General features: G+C 40.9%; 1 long non-coding RNA gene across 7 annotated transcripts in view; it reads right to left on the bottom strand.

The window, feature by feature from the left end:
• Positions 1 to 20,175, bottom strand: part of LOC122173910 (uncharacterized) — a 193,903-nt gene that overhangs the window by 55,608 nt on the left and 118,120 nt on the right. For 6 of the 7 annotated variants that reach the window (XR_010592587.1, XR_010592588.1, XR_010592585.1 and 3 more), the window contains one exon: positions 7,129 to 7,267. This is a non-coding gene — a long non-coding RNA (uncharacterized LOC122173910). Of the gene's footprint in view, positions 1 to 7,128; positions 7,268 to 10,254; positions 10,383 to 20,175 lie in introns of those variants that run through there. The other variant, XR_010592586.1, reaches the window with a different exon arrangement.

Genomic DNA, 20,175 nt, shown 5'->3' with positions numbered 1-20,175 from the left:
AGTACGGCTACATGGGGGATGCATTGTGGATTCGGATCACTACGATTTCTATATCAATGAAACAGCAACTCAAAATGGCACTTCTGTTTATCTGAACACCCGGTTATTCGAAAGTTTCACATGTCCCCCAGGCCATTCGGATAAACAGGAGTTTACTAGATTCTGTACATGGGGGCCCCTACTCACTCCCACTGAAGCCAATGACAATTTTGTCTGTGTAAAGACCTCAGAACCAGTCACTATGCGTACACAAAGCATGTATTATTTATAAGGAAACTGCACTACAGTGAAAATTACTATCATTAGATGGTTAGTTCCCAAGATCATGAGTTTTACTAGTGCACCTTTAGGGTTTCATGAAATATGTGTGTCCTCAGAAAGAGCTGTCAAAATAGACACCGTTTTAGTGACCCAAAGTCTCTCATTACATTTATCTTATCTCCCACCAAACACCTTTGAAGGAACATAATTACAGAAGTCAAAAGCATCAGAAGTGTTTTCTGACAGCAACTTAGTGATCTGTCCATACGATGGTGAGATATGGAGGCTTGATTGTGATGCAAAAGGAGAAATTGTCCACCTTACAGTTGCGCCATCCAAATTACCAGCAGTTAAAGTGACTTCCTTTCAGTAATGGACAGTGCTTCCCTGCTGCTCTGTAAAGATCTTAATCTCTTATCTGTACTACTTCTACTTCCTAAGAAACTAGGGAGCAAAGAACCTGATTCATTTAGCATTTGGCTTTTGGTAGCAATCTCTGTTTACTGCATTTCTCCCTAAGAGTCTTCTGAAAAACATGCTTCATTGTACAGGAGCTGTGCAATGGAAGATAAATGTAAAATGATAGTGGTGTTGTTAAATGTGGTTTATCTTCTCCTCCATATCACTATTCTCCTTTCCCTCAGAGGTTTCTGAATGACCTGTATTAACCCTTCCTGAGGAGTATGGAAAAGATGCATTTTGGAAATGACATTGAGCTAGATCTTCAGCTGCTTCAGCACTCTGCTTAGTGCCACTGAGGGAAGTGGCACAGATCGGTCCATGCCCCCTTAGCCCTTCATTACTCTGGGCATTACTGGGGACCATTTTGGCTCCTGACATAATCTAGAGCATCCACAGGGCTACTCTGAATTACATCGAGTTGTAATAACACTCACAGGACTGTTCCACTGCTGGGGACTGTTGGAGCACAGCAGCATCCCAACAATGGAGCCTGGGGACAGAATGACATTAGTTCTTCACAGCCAGCAAATCCCCATCTGATTGCTGAATCTTTTTTTTAACCTGCTTTGAGCAGCCAAAATGCAAGTTGTCTTTTGTCAGCCGGACAGGCCTACACACATACACCAGCTATGGTATGTGAAGCCTCGGAACATGGGGCCAAATTCACTACTGACCAATGTCATTAACGTCAAGGGAATTACGCCTGCTTAGGCCAGCAGCAAGTCCCTTTTACATGAATAGGTGAATCACGCCAACATGAACCTTGGTTCTTTGGGGGAGATACATTATAGATGGAGCTTTAAATACACCCTGGTTCCCTGAGCTTCCTCTGCTTGAAATCACAGAGCATCTCCTTCAGTTTCAGGAGGTGAGAACCGAAATGATACTTGGCCTCCAAACAAAACCTGGCATTTATTCATTTTCCAGGGCTTTCTTAATGCTAATTCTGTAGTTCTCTTCTTCCAGAGAAATGTTACTAATAATGAAGACATCTCTTGAAGAGTTGTAAGATTTATACCAACTGGCAGTACACTCAAACTCTAATTGTTTTTTGGAACAATCATCTTCTTATTAGTTGCCAGTCCTTTTCCCCAAATAATTTGAGCCACGCTATCCTGGTTTAATGTAGCTGTTGTACAAAGAATATATAAATATTCTACCATAAGGGGTGTTAAACCCTGAAGCATCCAATTAAGAGGTAGATAATTAATTACTAGCAGTGAACAAAGACCATTCAGTAGCATAAGCTCTGACTTTGTCCAATTAATATTATACCAAGACACTGAGGCAACTTTGTCAACAAGTTTAAGCAAAGCTCTAATGGAATTATCTGGATGGGTAACAAACATTAGAATGTCCTCAGCAGAGAGGGAAATTTTATATTGTTTCTAATTGACTAAAGAAATATTGTAACCCTTGAAGTTGCTTAAGTCCTGTGGGTCTAGTCTGGGGTTTCAAAGCCAAAATTAACTGCAGTTAGGGAATGATCAAGATCTTGAATTATCTGGCTAAGATTGCAACATATCCTTGTTTTATTTATTTATTTACTTTATTAGAAAACTCAACTAGTCTGGCTGTATAGCAAATGCTGAATAACTATTTCTATTCTTGAAGTTCTAATATTTGAAAAAAAATCTTGCAATCTAAAATCCTGTTTACCAAATAATTCTAGACTACTAAAATGATACTTTTACCCATTTCTGATTATGACAAACTATTATTCTTGTTATTCAGACAGATCATATTGGTCCAAATCCAGACCTGATCTAAGCCGCTACAATGGCTTACAAATGTTGAAATTTGGCCCGTTTAATTTATGCTAGAATTAATTAAATAAAACACAAACACAAAAGTCAGATATGAACCGTAACCATCTCAGAACATTTTGAGGGACTGATTTTTCAAAGCTGGGGGTGCCCTTAGCTTGTGCCCATAAGTACTGTGTGATTGTGTACTCATTTCAAGTATTTATGCATGCAGATGGACAGTTGTATATCTGACTGGCCATTTGCCATAGATATGATCAATTGTGCACGCAAGATATGTGATATTTACATACCTCTAAATTTGAAAATCAGGCCCAGTAAGGGTTCCAAACACCCCTCAAAGATAGCACAGGGGAATTCAAAGGTGAGTTTAATATTAAATTTCAGCATTTATCCCAAATGTTTAGTATAGTCAACCTGGTGGCTGAACTTTGTGATTTTGTCCTCATCCACAACTATTTCACATTTGGGGACAATATATACCTTCAAGTCAGCGGCACTGCTATGGGTACCCGCATGGCCCCACAATATGCCAACATTTTTATGGCTGACTTAGAACAACGCTTCCTTAGCTCTCGTCCCCTAACGCCCCTACTCTACTTGCGCTACATTGATGACATCTTCATCATCTGGACTCATGGAAAAGAAGCCCTTGAGAAATTTCACCATGATTTCAATAATTTCCATCCCACCATCAACCTCAGCCTAGATCAATCCACACAAGCGGTCCATTTCCTGGACACTACTGTGCTAATAAGCGATGGTCACATAAATACCACCCTATACCGGAAACCTACTGACCGCTACACTTACCTACATGCCTCCAGCTTCCATCCAGGACACACCACACAATCCATTGTCTACAGCCAAGCTCTAAGATATAACCGCATTTGCTCCAATCCCTCAGATAGAGACAAGCACCTACAAGATCTCTATCAAGCATTCTTAAAACTACAATACCCACCTGCTGAAGTGAAAAAACAGATTGACAGAGCCAGACGAGTACCCAGAAGTCACCTCCTACAAGACAGGCCCAACAAAGAAAATAACAGAACACCACTAGCTGTCACCTTCAGCCCCCAACTAAAACCTCTCCAGCGCATCATCAGAGATCTACAACCTATCCTGAAAGATGATCCTTTACTCTCACAGATCTTGGGAGACAGACCTGTCCTCGCTTACAGACAACCCCCCAACCTAAAGCAAATACTCACCAGCAACCACACATCACTGAACAAAACCACTGACCCAGGAACCTATCCTTGTAACAAACCCCGATGCCAACTCTGTCCACATATCTATTCAAGTGACATCATCATAGGACCTAATCACATCAGCCATACCATCAGGGGCTTGTTCACCTGCACATCTACCAATGTGATATATGCCATCATGTGCCAGCAATGCCCCTCTGCCATGTACATTGACCAAACCGGACAGTCTCTCCGCAAAAGAATTAATGGACACAAATCTGACATCAGGAATCATAATACTCAAAAGCCAGTGGGAGAACACTTTAACCTGTCTGGTCATTCAATGACAGACCTGCGGGTGGCTATATTACAACAGAAAAACTTCAAAAACAGACTCCAACGAGAGACTGCTGAGCTGGAATTGATATGCAAACTAGACACAATCAACTCAGGATTGAATAAGGACTGGGAATGGCTGAGCCATTACAAACATTGAATCTATCTCCCCTTGTAAGTATTCTCACACTTCTTATCAAACTGTCTGTACTGGGCTAACTTGATTATCACTTCAAAAGTTTTTTTCTCTTACTTAATTGGCCTCTCAGAGTTGGTAAGACAACTCCCACCTGTTTATGCTCTCTGTATGTGTGTATATATATCTCCTCAATATTTATTCCACTCTGTATGCATCCGAAGAAGTGGGCTATAGTCCACGAAAGCTTATGCTCTAATAAATTTGTTAGTCTCTAAGGTGCCACAAGTACTCCTGTTCTTTTTGTGGATACAGACTAACACGGCTGCTACTCTGAAATATAGTCAAACTGTTATGCTCCATTTGGGTTACATATTCTTAATGAGAGACTTTCCTGTGGTTGCTGCCCAGTGATATTTGGCCACTTTGTATCCTCTTTTCAGCAGTGCAATTATAAAATTAATTCACAACATCTGGTTTCTGTTATGGTATAAACATGTCTCAGGAGTATTTGAGTGAGAGAGCCGTGCAGCTGAGCAGTTCTGGAAGCCAAGCTGCAAAGGAAAGGATTCACATTCCCTCAGAGATACCTCTGCACATGCAGCATTCAATCCTAAGTGACCGCGCTTGTGTTATTATGCGGTTGGGATTCTTTGCATGGGTTTATGGACATAATTTACTAAAGGAGAGAATGCACCCTCCCTGTAATGGAATGTTTCACGAGCACAAAATAACTTATTTCCAGCCAACCTGGATTCCCCAGCATTCTGAAAGCAGCTGGAGATGGCACATTTAACAAAATGAGAGTGCGTCAGAGAATTGCTGATGCTTGGTGTTGATGAGTGTGTGTCAAGGGAATGGTCTGTTTAAAATAAGGTCCTATGGGACATCAGGGATTTATCAGGTGTGTGTGTTGGAGGGATGGCTCAGTTTCTCCAACATAGCTTCATAATTAGGACATCCACTCCCCATCCCAAATCTGGATCTTTAAATTGGCAAACAGGCACCTGAAATGGGCATTTATGCAACTTCATGTCAATTTAAGCATTGGCTAAAAGGTGTGAATGCCTTATTTAGGTTCTTATCTTTGGAAGTATGGGCTCCCATATGTGTATGAGGGGAAAGGGAAAGCCATAAGCCTATCCCATAAAATGTAGTGGTCACAACTACCTTGTCACCACACTGGTTGCATAAGTGCTGCTAAATCATTTCCCTTCCAGTGCAGGGTTGTTCCTTATTGTACATTCCCTAGTTTTTCTAGTTTAGGTTTAAATGTTACAAGTAGAGCTGGTTGGGAAATGACATTTTTGCAAGAAAAATTTAAACAAGAGGATTTTTTCTCTCTCACTCTCTCTCTCTGTATATATAGATATATTTGAGATTTCAATTAAAACTCCAAATTTTTTACAAAACCAGATTTTTTTTCTGCCAAAATTTCTGTTACTCCAAACCACCATATTCCAGTGAAAAAATGTGGGTGGACAATTTTCAATCATCTCTAGGTACGTGTGATAGGGGAGATCCCATGCAATCCTCTTACCATGCTAGATCACAACCCTGATTATTTCTTTAGACAAGTTTTATCAAACCAAAGCCTGAGATTTGATTTTGGTCACTTGGAAACCTGCTTGAGTTTCCTAGACAAGGACAAGATCATCAGAACATCCCATTCATTCTACAAACCCTGGAGCAAATCTGCAGCCATACCAATACAAAGTGCCAGTGAATAGTCCCAAGATTTAAGTGCCACTTCTACAAAGTGCCATGCACTGGGAAATTAGTAGCTGTTTATATATCAAAACAAAAAGAGAGCAGGAATTAATCTCTATTCCTATTCTTATCACCTTAAGTGAGTGGTGACAGGTACTGTATAAACATAAACATGTGCAAAAAAGTGTGTAGGTTTTAATTAAGTGAACCTGACTGAAAAAATAATTGGGATGAAAGTTATTCTTAGCAACTGTGCTCTGTTGTCTGATTAGCATGAACACTTGTTTACCGTTTTGTGACTACAGTTTACTCAGGTTTCAGTTATTTAGAGATGAGCACAAGCTGCTGTCTGAGTCTTGCCAATCAGTCAAGGCCCAGGTGTCTCTTGCTCTCAGATATCAATAAACTCTGGTTTGTGTCTTTCAGTGGAGTTTTGTTTCACTAGATTGCACTGGCCTATCTCCTAAATCCCATTCTTGGATGAAACCATTGAGAGAGTTCCTTCAGTGTCGGATTTTTTCCCCCTGTTACATATCCCTTGCTAATTATAGAATTATCTGAAGGGCTTTTTAAGTGATAATGACTGTAAAACACAGTTCAATGGTGCAATTACATTTCCTCTCTCTAAGTGAGGCTAAAGATTAACTGATTTTGTCTTAACATGCCAGTTTTTTGATAACCTCATAATGTTTCCTAATCTCTGACTAATTTCCAACTGATAATTTAACCAGTGTAAAATAGGTAACACAAAATTGCCATTATAAGCATTTTTCTGCAGCAAGAACATCGAGAGCAAAAGAGAGCAGAAATAATCAGACCTTAGATTCCTTCACAGATTATTTGGATTTTGATTGGATCGATTGGCATATTGGCTAGTATAGATTATAAAAACACCTTACATTATTTTTCATACTCTGTAACCTACAAATAAACAAAATTGTATGCACTGTTTGCTCCTAAGGAATGATTCGCACACTAATTTCAGTTTTCAAGCAACTTTTCTGGATTATCCTCCCATAACAGCCAGAGAGCAACGCTAGATAAAGCATCAGATAGAGAAACTGCTGCTCTGGCAAAGGAATGACCAGATAGGCATGAAAAGTATTCCTATAATCAGTGGTCATGGATTTGTGCCTAGACTGGGATGCACTTTTCATTTGCAAGCAGGCAACTAGCTGTGTGTGTGCAAAAGAAGTAGGCAGTTCCATACCTATCTGGATACTGACAATCAAACCCTGGTTATGCAACCTTTCCCCCCACTTACCTGAGTCAAATTCCTTTACTGTGCCAGGTGGCAGGGAGTGGGTGGAGAGTCAGACCACGGGATCGTTCGAGGGGATGTATCCAGAACTGCTGAGTATGTGTCTATAGAAGGAGTTCCGGCAATAACAGATAGAGGTTTCCTGTTAAACAGAAAGAAGAGAGTGAAACATTTGTGATGTGCCTCTGTCCCTGAATTTAACAAGAAGATCCATTCTCAGTGGGCTAATATTATTATAATCACTATATACATCATGTTGTACATCACATGGCATTGGAGCATAGATATTACATCTCCCTAGCCTTTCAACCTGTCTGCCTTGGATCAGGCCCCCAGCCTTTAAGAGCCCCTGTGGCTGCATGTTCTGTAGCACTGACTGAACCAGCTTTGACAAATACTAAGGCCAGGTCTACACTACCACTTACTTTGGTATAACTTACGTCGCTCAGGGGTGTGAATAAGCCACCTCTCTGAGCGACATAACTTACACCGACCCAAGCACCAGTGTGGACAGCGCTATGTTGGTAGGAGAGCTTCTCCCATCATCATAGCTACAGCCTCTTGTGGAGGTGGCTTTATTATGCTGATGGGAGAGCTCTCTCCCGTCAGCATAGAGCGTCTTCACCAGACACGCTACAGCGACCGACAGCTGCACTGATGTAGCGCCTCTAGTGAAGACTAGCCCTGATTCATGAAGTATCACATGTCCCTGAATGACAGGTAGGATCGCTACCCCTATTTTACTGAGGCATTTGCTCAATGTCGCATAGCGAATCAGTGGCAGAAACAGAACCCAGGAGTCCTTGCCCCCAAGCCTCCTGTGCTAACCATTAGACCACACTCCTCTTTTCTTGAAAATGTTTCACAGCCAAATGAGCATTTTTTTGTTATCAAGGACGTTGGTTGCACCTGATTTTGTATTTAATTTGGCTGTACAGCAAGTGTCAGTCACACAGTATCCAAGAGACCAGTTATTTCTCTGCTTTCAGAATAGGGCAGCAAACTGTATTACCCCAGGCATGTAACTGTGGGCAAATGTAGACTTTTTATAACTATTAATTCATGCCAGACTTGATTCCAACTCACAGTATTAAACAAAGAAGAAACACAACTCTGCTCCCATATATTTCATTGTGTATGGCTTCTTCTGTTGGTGAGAAGCATAAGACATTGTAGGGATCTACTGATATAGCTTAGAAGTAGATTAGACAGCATTTTTGTATCTTGAAAAAAATGCTTAGTACAGGTGGGAATTATCACAAATATAACACACGGGGCGAAACTGCCACTAGCTGGGCAAGGAGATTGGGAATGGCAGCTGGGGGAGGAAAGAGTGGGAGCCAGTAAGTCTGGGGGGACTGAGAGGAGAAGCTGGCGGGGGAGCAGCTTGGAACTGAGAATCTGTGGGGCAGAGGAAGGAGGGGAGGAAGCAGAGAGACAGATCTGATGAGGATCTGGGAGACAGAGGAAGAACTGGGACTGGCTGAACACAGAAACTGGGATTGTGGGGATACTGAGATTGGATGAGGATTCTTTGAGGGAGACTGGGACTAGGAACCAGTGCAGGATAGGGAATGGAGGGTGGGGGTGAATGAAAGCAAGGATGGGAGACAGAGAGAGATTGGATAGGGAGCCAGGATCAGGGAACTATGACTGGCTCGGTAAAGAGACTGGGGACAAAGAGCTAGGAGGAAGGAATTAGGAATGGCTGGGTAAAGAGACTGGGACTGGGATGAGAAGTCTGGGAGTGGATATGGGGACTGACTAGGTGAGCAGAATTGGACTGGGATGAGGAGCTGGGGGTGGAAAAGAGAGATGACCGTGACAGGAATAGGTTGGAGGTCATGCTTATCCATATACCAGTAATAGGTTGTTATCATCTATCAATTACTCCATTAGCTCATGTGGCAGAGGTCTGTGCTATGGATCTAAAGGTTGCAACCCTGCTGGGGAACCACATGGATCCCACTATGATCCCATATGATAGAATTTCTGTTTTTCATTTTGCTTTTTTAATAACCTACAAAGTTACACCCAAAAACCCAACATTAAAATAATGTTATTAAAGTTTTAAAGTCAAGCATGCAAAAATTAGGGCCAGAATTAAAGTTGCCTGTGCAACTCTAATTTGGCCCCCTGTGCGTATGCATTATGATACAGCCTTTAATTACATAATATTTTTCCTCATTGAGTGCACAGGATGGATCTACTCTGGGGCTGAATCAGGATTGAGTAGTGTAGAAGAGTGCTGTCTTTAGGACCTGTTGCACAAGTGGGAAGGTGTGTTGTGAATGGGGCAAGGGAATGCAGAAAGATAAAGGATGGATTCAGAGTTAAGGCAGTTGAATGCTGCCCTGGAAAATTTGATTCTATCCCTGCCTCTTCCACAGATTTCCTATGTGATGCCAAGCAAGTCACTTAAACCCAGCTTGGCATAGGTGGTCACTAATAGTTTATTCTTTATTTTTTGGATACCTGACTTAAAACTCAGGTGCTGACAACTTGCAACTGCAGCTGACATCACTAGAAGCTGTGCTTGAATATATAAAGTACTATGTGTTGCCAAGTACTCTGAAAAATCAGGTCTTCAGGGTCTCAGATGGGCACCCAAAATTAGTGGATGGTTTGGATCTTAGTTTCTCTGTGCCTCAGCACCCCAAAAGTAAAACAGGGATAATACCAAACCTTTACCTCACAGGAAAGTCGCAAAAATAAATTAATTCACATTTGTGAAACCCTCAGCTGCTGTAGAGATGTGTGCCATAGAAACACCCATGGGGAAATTAATAATTCTGTCTTCGGAGCACGGTTTGACTAGTGTGCAGTAAATAAGGCCTATAGCCATACATTGAATAATGAGGATAAGACAAAATACTGACTAGCTGCTCATTAAGTAAGTACTGTCCATCCTGTGCCCTGAATGAGGGCCCTGTGGAAAAATAGTATGTGATCTTGTAACTAAAGACTGTATAATAATGCTCACGCACAAGGAATGCTGAATTAAAGTTACACAGACAACCTTAATTCTGGCATTTCCTTAAGAGCTTGATTTTGCAACTTTAATAATGTTAATTCAATGCAGTTTTATGTAACATTATATATAAAGCCAAAATGCCCTTCCAGACTCACCTGCCACAGTCTGGATGTCCCTAAGTAACGGGCGAATATTTTTATACAGCTAAATGAAGTCCCTCAAGTATTTTGGAGGAGAAATTTGTGCACTCCCAGGCTGGTGAGTGTTCTCTGCATTAATCAGTACACTGACCCTTGATCTCAAACAATGCAACTACTGTCAGGCACACACCTTGCTTGCTGAAATTGCTTGTGAATACTTAATAAAAGCTAATAGGCTTTCTATCACTCAGTAAAAAGTCAATCTGTTTTCATTTGTGTCTGTTTGCATTTACTATAAATCCTGATCCTGAAGTTGATCTATCTATATTTTTATAAGGTTGCCCGTCGCTGTCCATGAAAATTAAACACACACAAAAAGAAGTTAACACAGCCTTTGTGTATGCAAAAATCCCAGTGAGTTCAGTAGAAGTTTTGCTTGTGCCAGGAGGATGGTAGGATTGGGCTTTAAGTATTGATTATTAACAGGGTCTTAATTTTTAGATTGCTTTGAAACAATCATGCTGATTCTCTAAAATCCAAGATTTATCTGCTTTGCACAATCGAATATTTGAATGACCTCCTGCAAGCGTAGATTTTATCAACTTGTGTGTTTGCAGGAGTCTTACTGATACATTTCATCTAGACAGATGTGAAAAGCAGATAATAAGGTGGACATTGTGGTGTTATTATCAACGCATCATTGTTTTTAATTGATTAATCAGATAAGGAGGACTCGGGGTGGTTTTATAATAAATGGTAATTTTCTTCCTCTCTCACATGCATATGTTGTAGGAAGCAATAGACCACAGAAAATGGCTGCCCCCTTTGATTTTACTGCAGATCTGGCCACAGGAAATGTTGCACTTTTGGATCAAGCAGGATAAACAGCAGGGGCTTCCTCTTTTTGTGAAATCATCTTTCAGCAGCACCCCTCCCCAGGAAAATAGGTTTTCCACTTTACATAATGTTGCAGCAGCAGTGGTAAGAAGTGGTTTGTTCCTAAGTTTTTCTGGGTAGGTTATGAACTTTGCAGCTCTGACCACAGATCAGTTATTTATCATAACAGGAAAGATGAGACCTAAGATATTTCCTAACCTTCTTTGCAGATCACAGAGGAGCAAGCCAACAAACATTAACGCCTCATATTCAACTGACAACGATTCCTCAGAAATATTTACTCTGCTTTTTGAATATTTGGTTGAATACAACTGTAATTTTTAAAAACATCTAGCAGCAAATCTGTAAGCACAGTTTCCTTCAGTTTCCTATCAGCCCAAAGCAATGAAATACGATCAGTGTACTCACTCAAAGATAAGAATGCATGCAGGGAAAAAAAAGTTATAAGAGACAAAGAACTAAATTAGCTATTTGCAAATGTGAGATTTTTCACTAAAACGATCCTGGCACCATGCATTTAATGTAGAATGCATATTTTACAATCTATCCTTACATTAAATAAAAATTCTGCACACAAAACACTCTTTTGAAATGTCCCTGGGTGCAAAGTAACTTTTCGTATCCAATGCAAATTTCCCCTCAACACTGAGGAGTCTGGAAACACTGCACTCCAGTGATAGATTTAGTATATTTTTAAGACGCAGGAGAAAATGAATAACTGCATTAAAGTGTGATCCTAATTTGTAAGGCTATATGACTAAATGCACATTATTTGGATTGCTCAAGTTACTGTACCACATACCTAAAGTACAGAGTATTACATACATAGGGCCAGATTGCAGCATTTAACCACAGGCCCGCACTGTGCTGGTGCAGAGCTGCTCATTCCAGGGGAGGTGTGATGATAGCCACTGGAGTCAGTGTCACGTAACAGGGTTACTAAGGTGATGGGGCCAGTAAATGAAGTCCAATCTCTTACCAGCACTCCTGAACTCAAATGTTTAATACAGGAGGGAGCCTAAATCCTTTCCCCTGCTGCCCGTCTGGCAGGGCGAGTGCTCGGTCTGCCTGCTGTGTGTCAGTACGGTTGTTTCCTACATGGCTGCACCCAGGATGAAAGATGGCAAAGCCTGGCCTGCTGGCCACTGCCAAGTTCATAGGAGAGGGAGGCTCAGTGTTACAAGCCTTCAGGACCCATGAAGTTACCCTAAAGTATGTGAAGGAGGAACCTTGACACCTGTCTTCAATGTAATGGGGAATCGATTCAGAGGGCACAAGTGAGGCAAAAGTCACTGGTGTCATTTACAGAAGGGCCTGATCTCAAGGCCACTGAAGTCAATGGAGTCTTTCCGTTGACTTCAATTACCTTTGGCTCCAACCCCAAGTGAGGTGCTTCTGGGTTCACTCTGAGATTAGCTGGGAGCTTTTGCGTTCACATTAATCTGAACCCCCAAGCAAAGCTCAGTAGGTGTGAACCTCAAACCCACACAAACCAAGCCTGCCAGTTTGAACATAATGAAACTTGTGCAAAACCAAAGATTGGGCGAAGCACAGCCCTAGAGCTGGGTGTAAACCAAACAATGGCATTGGCATGGCTCTGTACATTAATCTATACGCAGGTTCCTATTGCTATATTTCTCCTCTATCATGGACTTTGTGCGCAATCCAGGGTGGACTTCTCAGCCATTTCTTCACTGGGAACAACATCAAGAGTAGCATGTGCAATTAGCACTAGATGGGAATCTGTGACTAGACTCCCAACAGATCCAGCAATGCATATCAAATAAGTTCAACATTTGCAGATAAAGAAATGGGCACATTATCAGTCTGCTAATAAACTTTGTGCCTCATTCCTGCAGCCAAAGTGAGTCATGCAGGCTGTGTCTTTCCTGCTGTGTTTAGAAATCCATCCGTAATTTTTTTTTAAAGAAGCAATTAAATTGAAATTCACTTATTACTGAGCCTAAATTTCCCCTGCACCAAAGTCTCTGGCTTATTTCTAAGTACCTGAAAGCCATCCAGATTAGTTCTTTAAAAGGGAATATATCTTTCCACATTGCCATTCCTCCTTAACTGAGACCCCTCTTTGTAGGGAGCAATGTACCTATAGTATGTGCAGCATTGGCAAAGGAAAGGTAAACCTGTCATTTGAAAAGAATGTGCAATTAAACCTCCAGAGCTGTGGCTAAATGGAAGCGAAAGAGGGGGCGGATGGGGCTTGCCTGGATGCCCCGAGCTCTGCCGATAGTATAAAATATAGCAGCAATCTGCACAGGGAGCTTGGCTATTTCAACAAGGAGTCTCATTTTAGGGCTGTTGCTCTTGTGGAAAGTCACTCCGCTCTTCTCGGCTTGATTATGCCTCCGTACATACAACATTAATGAATCACAGCTGACATCTCTGGGGTCTGCCTCTTTGAAGGTATTTGTCTCACCCCCTAAGCTGCCTGGTCAAAGGAAAAAATGAGGATTTAAAGGGCTCCAGCACACCCGGATGTTGTGAGGCCTCATTAGTTAATGTCAGGTTTCAGAGTAGCAGCCGTGTTAGTCTGTATCCGCAATAAGAACAGGAGTACTTGTGGCACCTTAGAGACTAACAAATTAGTTAATGTGTGTAACTGAAGATATCTGCAATCTAAGTAGTGTTCCTGTTATCATTGATGTCATTGTCACTGTTTTTTGGGGGTAGGGGGTGTTTTGTTTTTGAGCAGTGCTTAGAGGCATAAAGAGGGAGAAAATAAATACACAGCAGGATATAATAAATAAGCCATCCTAGGGATTCCTTCCTTTGGGCTTCCCAATGCCTCCTGTCTACACTGTGTGTCTGTCTTGCTTGGGTTACATTCTGCAGGCCAGAAACTGTCTGTATTTTGTATATTATACTGTGGCAGGTACATTACTGATGAATATTCATTATATGTGTTTACACTGCTCAGGGCAGCAAAGTCTTCGGGCTTTTCTACGCCTTCTTCACCTGTGCTGCTGTAGCGCATCAGTGAAGCCGACAGGCAGGCTTCTCCCATTGGCATAGGTAATCCACCTCTCCCAGAAGCTCCCCCGTTGACAGCGCTGTCTATACCGGGGTTAGGTCAGTGTATCGACGTCGCTCAGGAGCATGGATTTCCCACACCCCTGAGCGATGGAGTTATACCAACGTAAGTTCCTGGCGTTGACCAACCTTCATGTGTGTTTGGAAAGCACTTGGGCTCATGAGTGCTCCTAAGTCATTTTTAATGGGATTTTAGGCTCCTAAGTCACTTGGTTGCTTTTGAAATTTTGACCTTTAGCGTAATGTAGGTGACTACTGCAATCTAAATAATAATAAAGACAAAAATTAAAGCACTACATAGACCCCATGTACTCTGGCCACTGAGAATGCAAGCATTCGACCACACAGCGCTTTATTTGATATTACCAATGAACTGCTGAGTTCACGTAAACAAATACTGAGGGGTTAGACTTACAAGATTCTTCTAGTGCTCTAGATTTAGGGATTCAAACACAGCAAATAAGACTCTAAGGGCATATTGAAATAATGAGACTCATTTGTTGTTTTAAACTATCAGATATCTGATAACATTCAAATAGGCCCAATCTGCAGGAGTGCAGAGGCCCTTTGCTCCCAGTGTATTTAGGTAGGTTCTTATATTGGTGCCCAATATCATAAATATCCAAGTGGCTGGGGGGTCCACTCCAGTTTGATCAGTCCTGAGGATGACGACTGTGCAGGAGATGGTGTGAATCAATAGGCTCGCCGCCCTCTTTGGCTTGCTGTCTATGGATCACCATCACTCTCTTTCCACCTCTCCCTCCACCCTGAATAGCTGAGCTCTCTGAGGTTAAGAGAAGGCAGCTTGGGTGCTTGGGATGAGTCTCTCCCAGAAGAGATGCTATAGGTGGGGATTTTGAGGTTGTTGGTGGGGGGACGGCTGCCCTCTCCTCCAGCATATTTCCCTTAGAGAGGAGTTTCTTTGGCCCAGTGGGTCCCCTAGCTTGCTGGCAACTACAGTGCTCGGTAGATTGGGAGGACACTGAACTCTATCATGTTTTTCTTGTCAGTAGGGCTGGGTGAAATTTTTGGATTGAAACTTTTTTTTTATGATGATGATGATGATGATGATGATGATGATCAAAAATGTAGATTTGAGTTGACTGAAACATTTCACAAACTCACGTTGATTTCACTGAATTATTTCAGTTTAAAATAAACTAAAAAATTGTGAAAAAAATCAAAACAGTTCAATTTGACATTTTTGAACTGAAATTGTTCAATTTTTCAGTTCAAAACAACTTTTTCCTTCAAACTTCCTTCAATTTTATTTTAAACTATTAAAAAAGCAGGAAACTAAAACAGAACATTTTGTTTCAGGCTCACACAAAACATATTGTTTGACCCCAAACCATGGGGTGGTTTTTTTATTTTCCAGAAGTGCCACGGAACTAAAAGATCAGTTATTCACCTGGCTCTGTCAGTCAGCTAGGGAGAGCCTGCCCCTAAATATGGACCCTGGGGGACTCTACCTCCTCTTGACATCTTTCCCCCCCACTGCCCTCTGTTATGGGCTATGTCTACACTATGAGCTAACTAGGGGTGTGATTCCCCTGCCTGGGTGCACATAGTCACAGTAGCTCTCATGGAGCTAGTGTAGCGTAGTAGCAGCAGCTGAGGAACAGCTGGGCCATGCCAAGTACATACCAACTGGTTTCAGGCAGGTTTGTACTCAGCATGGCTTAGCCACACCTCTGCAACTGCTACGTGTGTTACCATGGCTATTATGCTCACACAGGCTCTATGAGATCTAATGTGATATGTGGACATGAGCAGGGGAATCACAGCCCTAGCTCAGAGTGTAGAGAGCCTTCATGCTGGGGGTGGGGCGGGGGGAAATGGTGGTGGTGATGATAGTGGACTCAGCATCTGAGCTGGAGAAGGAGATATGCAGCTGCGGGGCTGCTCCACAGAGCTGACCAGGGTTGGGAGAGGAGGACCAGTCTCTGTGGGATTCGCTCCAGGTTCTATGAGCAGAGGCAGGGCTGGGCTTGAGAGCTGTGGTTGGGCAGTGCATCCAGACAGCAGTGGAGTCAGGAGATGTCTTAAAAATGTATAGTAGTATTGTGATTACCAGCACTAAAATACATCCCATTTTTGTCTCCTAATAGCTGTGAAAAAAAAATCGAGCTATTTTATGATTATTAGGCCCCCAGGAGTTCACACTGCAAATCACCGACAAGCCCCTGTCATGGAGTACAGATAATTTTTTGTCCAGTGGTAGAGTTTGGCTGACAGTTTTATTACGCTCCTGAGTCAAACAATCAACAGTGTTTTGAGGCCAGATAACTCTCCAGTTGTACATCTATATGTGCTTTACATCTGTAAACAATAGCGAAAGCCTTTGCAGGAAATTAGATTTGCTGATTTCAGCTTTGATAGGGCTGGGCAAATTAACTTGATGATTTAGTACTAATCTTTACCTGACAAATTCTTCATTTCTACATTCAAAATGCAGTTAGGGCTTGATCCAATGCCTATTGAAATCAGTGGACAAGTTCCCATTGATTTCAGTAGGCTTTGGATCAGATCCTTAAAACAGTTACGCTAAATTCAAACTTGATTTAAGTGGGTAAAACTTGACTACCTTTGCTGCTATTTAAATGAAGTCTGAATGTGGCCCATTATGAATAGAAACTGTTGGAACTGTAATAGGCTTAAATCATTTGTCACAAGCTCTTCTTTGTTCATAAACCTATTCCAAATTTTTCTAATTTAGGCATTATTTGGGAATGTTTCTCAAATCTACTCATTATTCAGATTATTTGTAAATTTCTTCAGCAACTAATTCTTGCTCTGTAGATGTCTCACAAAGAATTCACTGAAAATATTCTACATTCATCAGTCATGCTGTGGTGGTGATTAACCTCAGTCACGAGGTGTTGTTTCTGTTGCCTCATTGTATGATTTATGTAACTAAAAAAAATTCATAATCTCAAATTCAAAATTCACACTATCATTGGTTACTTACGCAACTTGAAATTTGCTTTCTGGGAATAATCAGACATTCAACCATGTTTTTCATGAGTAGCCATGCCAAAAAAAACCAACCACCCTAATTCACTAGAATATTGATGGAACATAAATACAAAAAGGGCATGAACATTGTCAACAGGAATTTGTTTTTAAATAAAAACAAATATTGTGAACATTTTTATATGCAGTGTTCACCCAGCATTTAAAGCTGTATAGGGAATCCAATATAGAGGATTATTTGTTTCTCAATTTTCAGAAGTGTAATCTCCATTTGAATTCTCTTCTGCATATTTTAACTCAAATGACCTCTGAGGTACAGCCAGGTAACTTCTCTGAGGTATGCAAGCTGCCTAGATTTGTTGCATCATGCACAGACTTTTTTATTTCCCTTTTATGGTTTTTAGTTTCCATCTTAACTACAGACTTGTGGATAAAAAAACCCTATGTAAATAATTAAAATTTGTTCTCACTAGAAGTCATCTTTTCTATCTTTCCTTATGCAAATAAATCTCCCATTGACAGCACATGTATAGGCATTGTAGAATTGGGCCCTTATAATAACATTAACATAATACTTAACTCAGATCTACACACAAACTTTAACTAGGTTAATTAAATCAGTGCAAACTCCTAGTGGACACACTTAGTTCAGTTGGAATGACTTATTCAAATGGTTTACCTTTAACCTGTTCCTGACTGATTTAAATTAAACCCAAATAAGCCTGCTTTAAACCTAAATAAGAGAATTCACACAACCTTTTGCACCAGTTTAACTAAATCAGTTTAATAACACACTTTAAATTAAACAGGTGGAATTTGCATGTAAACAATCCTTTTTACAGCTCATTTCACTTTCCAAGCACTGTTCAAATGTAAAAATTGTTTATCTGTATCTTGACATTACAAAACCGCTGCATTTTACTGCTGGGGGAGCTCCCTAATCCTGATTGGATCATTTGGGCATTACCTCACTATAAACAATAAATGCTAACAAATAAGTAACACAGCCTTAAGTGATTTGCCCAGTGCCACAGAAGGCTTCTAGAATTTGCACTCAGGGTTCCTGGCTCCAGCCCTGTGATCAGACCACCTGTCTCCCCAAAATATTATATGCAGAGAGGGAGTCAACAGGTGAATAGATAAGTCCCAGTATGATTCTGGTTTGCATAGAGTAAATTAGTTGTTGTTATTGTGGGGCAGTCCATTAATTGCATCATTGTATTAATTGAAGGTTTTAAGCGGTGTATTGATTAATGTGGATTTTAAATTGGGTAAAGACCCTCGAGCCTGGGAGAGGTGCAAAACAAATCAAAATATAGAAATAATCCAAATGCCCCCAAACTTGGGAAAGTCCAGATTCAAGATCCAATTCCAAACCCTAACTGTGCAACTAACGGCTTATCTATGCATAGAGTTATTCAGGAACAGCTAGTCCTGAATAACCCCATGTGTGGACACTCTTATTGCGTAAGAATACCTCAGTCCTATTTATCTTAACCCTGTGGGTTCCAAAATAACAGAAGCCACACATGGCATTATTCAGGACTAGCTGTTCCTATATAGCTCTAGGTGTAGTCAAACCCTCAGACTCACCTCTAATTGAGACTTACGTCCACAGACCAGAGTACAAGAACAGTAAAGAGAACAAAAGCCGGACACATCAAAGAAAGGAACGACAAAATGCTGCACAATAGAATAGATGTCACAGTTTTTATGTAATGGCATATTTTGCCAGATTGAATACTGCATTCTAATACTAATGCAACCCATACAAAGTTTAATAAACATGTTCATCCTCTTGGATCTCCAAAATATTCCAAACTACTATTACTGTACTACATGCTTCTTCAGCATGACTTGCTGTTCTGCTCTTTCTTTGTACATTGCGATGATCCACAACAAACATACATAGCCACTTCCCTCTCTGTGTGAATCTTTATGGAGTAGTCAAAACTGTAGAAAAATCAATGTTGAGAGAAAAAAACATTCTGCGTGCTGCCCTTTTAAGAAGCAGATGGAATGTTGGATCTTGAAAGCTCCATAGCATTTGGGAAGTGACCTTAAGAAACCTATGGCAGCAGTCAGCTATCTGTTGTGAAGATAGATGCAAAATAAATAAAATAAACTAAAATACCAGATGGAAGGTTCCATTTAGCACCTGAATCATAAAAACAAATATGAAAATTGAACAGGAAAGTGAACATCTAGATTCCATCATTAAAGAATTGAAAATCAGAGGTAAACTGAGGAAGTGAAAACAGTAGAGGACAAGGGCGCTGGAACTGTTTGTATAGTGGGAGTGCTGAGAGCCATTGAACCAAACTGTAAACCCTGTATATGATGGAAACCACTTCAAGACAGGGAGTGCGGCAGCTTCTCTAGTTCCAGCACCTATGGCGAAGGGGGAAGAAAGAGAAAACTTGATCAACTTTGAAAGCATTCACTAGGGTACCTACTCATTGCTAAACAGGACTTGTAGTGGAGCAGGTGTTACTTGTGCAGTTGTCAAGATATAATGTGGAGTTTAACAAGTAATTAATAGTGTTTCTAATGGAGCTACTGCATTCTTATCAGGTAATAATGCAACGGTGCTATTCTGCACTCATCCCACTATGTTGATTCAGTTGGTGCTCAGTCAACTGCTGCTGGCATGATCACAGGGAAGGTTGCTTCTAGAAATATTATTTTTAGTGCCACAGGAGGAAGGAAGGAAGGCTTGTAGCCAGTAAAAGAGCTATGATGGATTGATTTAGGCTTAAAATAAAGCAACCTGTAGATGTTGTTTAAAGCTGAAAGGAAAAAAACACAAAGGATTTAGAAATGGTGGGAAAAGGAAGAAGGAAATTACTGTTGTTTTCTAGGTGTGCTTAGTAATATTTCATGTGCTCTAATGTAGCTAATGTGTAACCCAAGGTGTAGACGGAGGGAAAAATTATTTTCATCCCATCAATGAAATTGCATCATAGTCTTGAAAACACACCAGAATTCCTTCCCAAGAAACGTGCACAGGGATTT

Source organism: Chrysemys picta, chromosome 14 (genome assembly GCF_011386835.1).
Source record: "Chrysemys picta bellii isolate R12L10 chromosome 14, ASM1138683v2, whole genome shotgun sequence".
NCBI lineage: Eukaryota > Metazoa > Chordata > Testudines > Emydidae > Chrysemys > Chrysemys picta.
The sequence above is the reverse complement of the archived record's forward strand: the minus strand, read 5'-3'. Positions and strand labels throughout refer to the sequence as shown.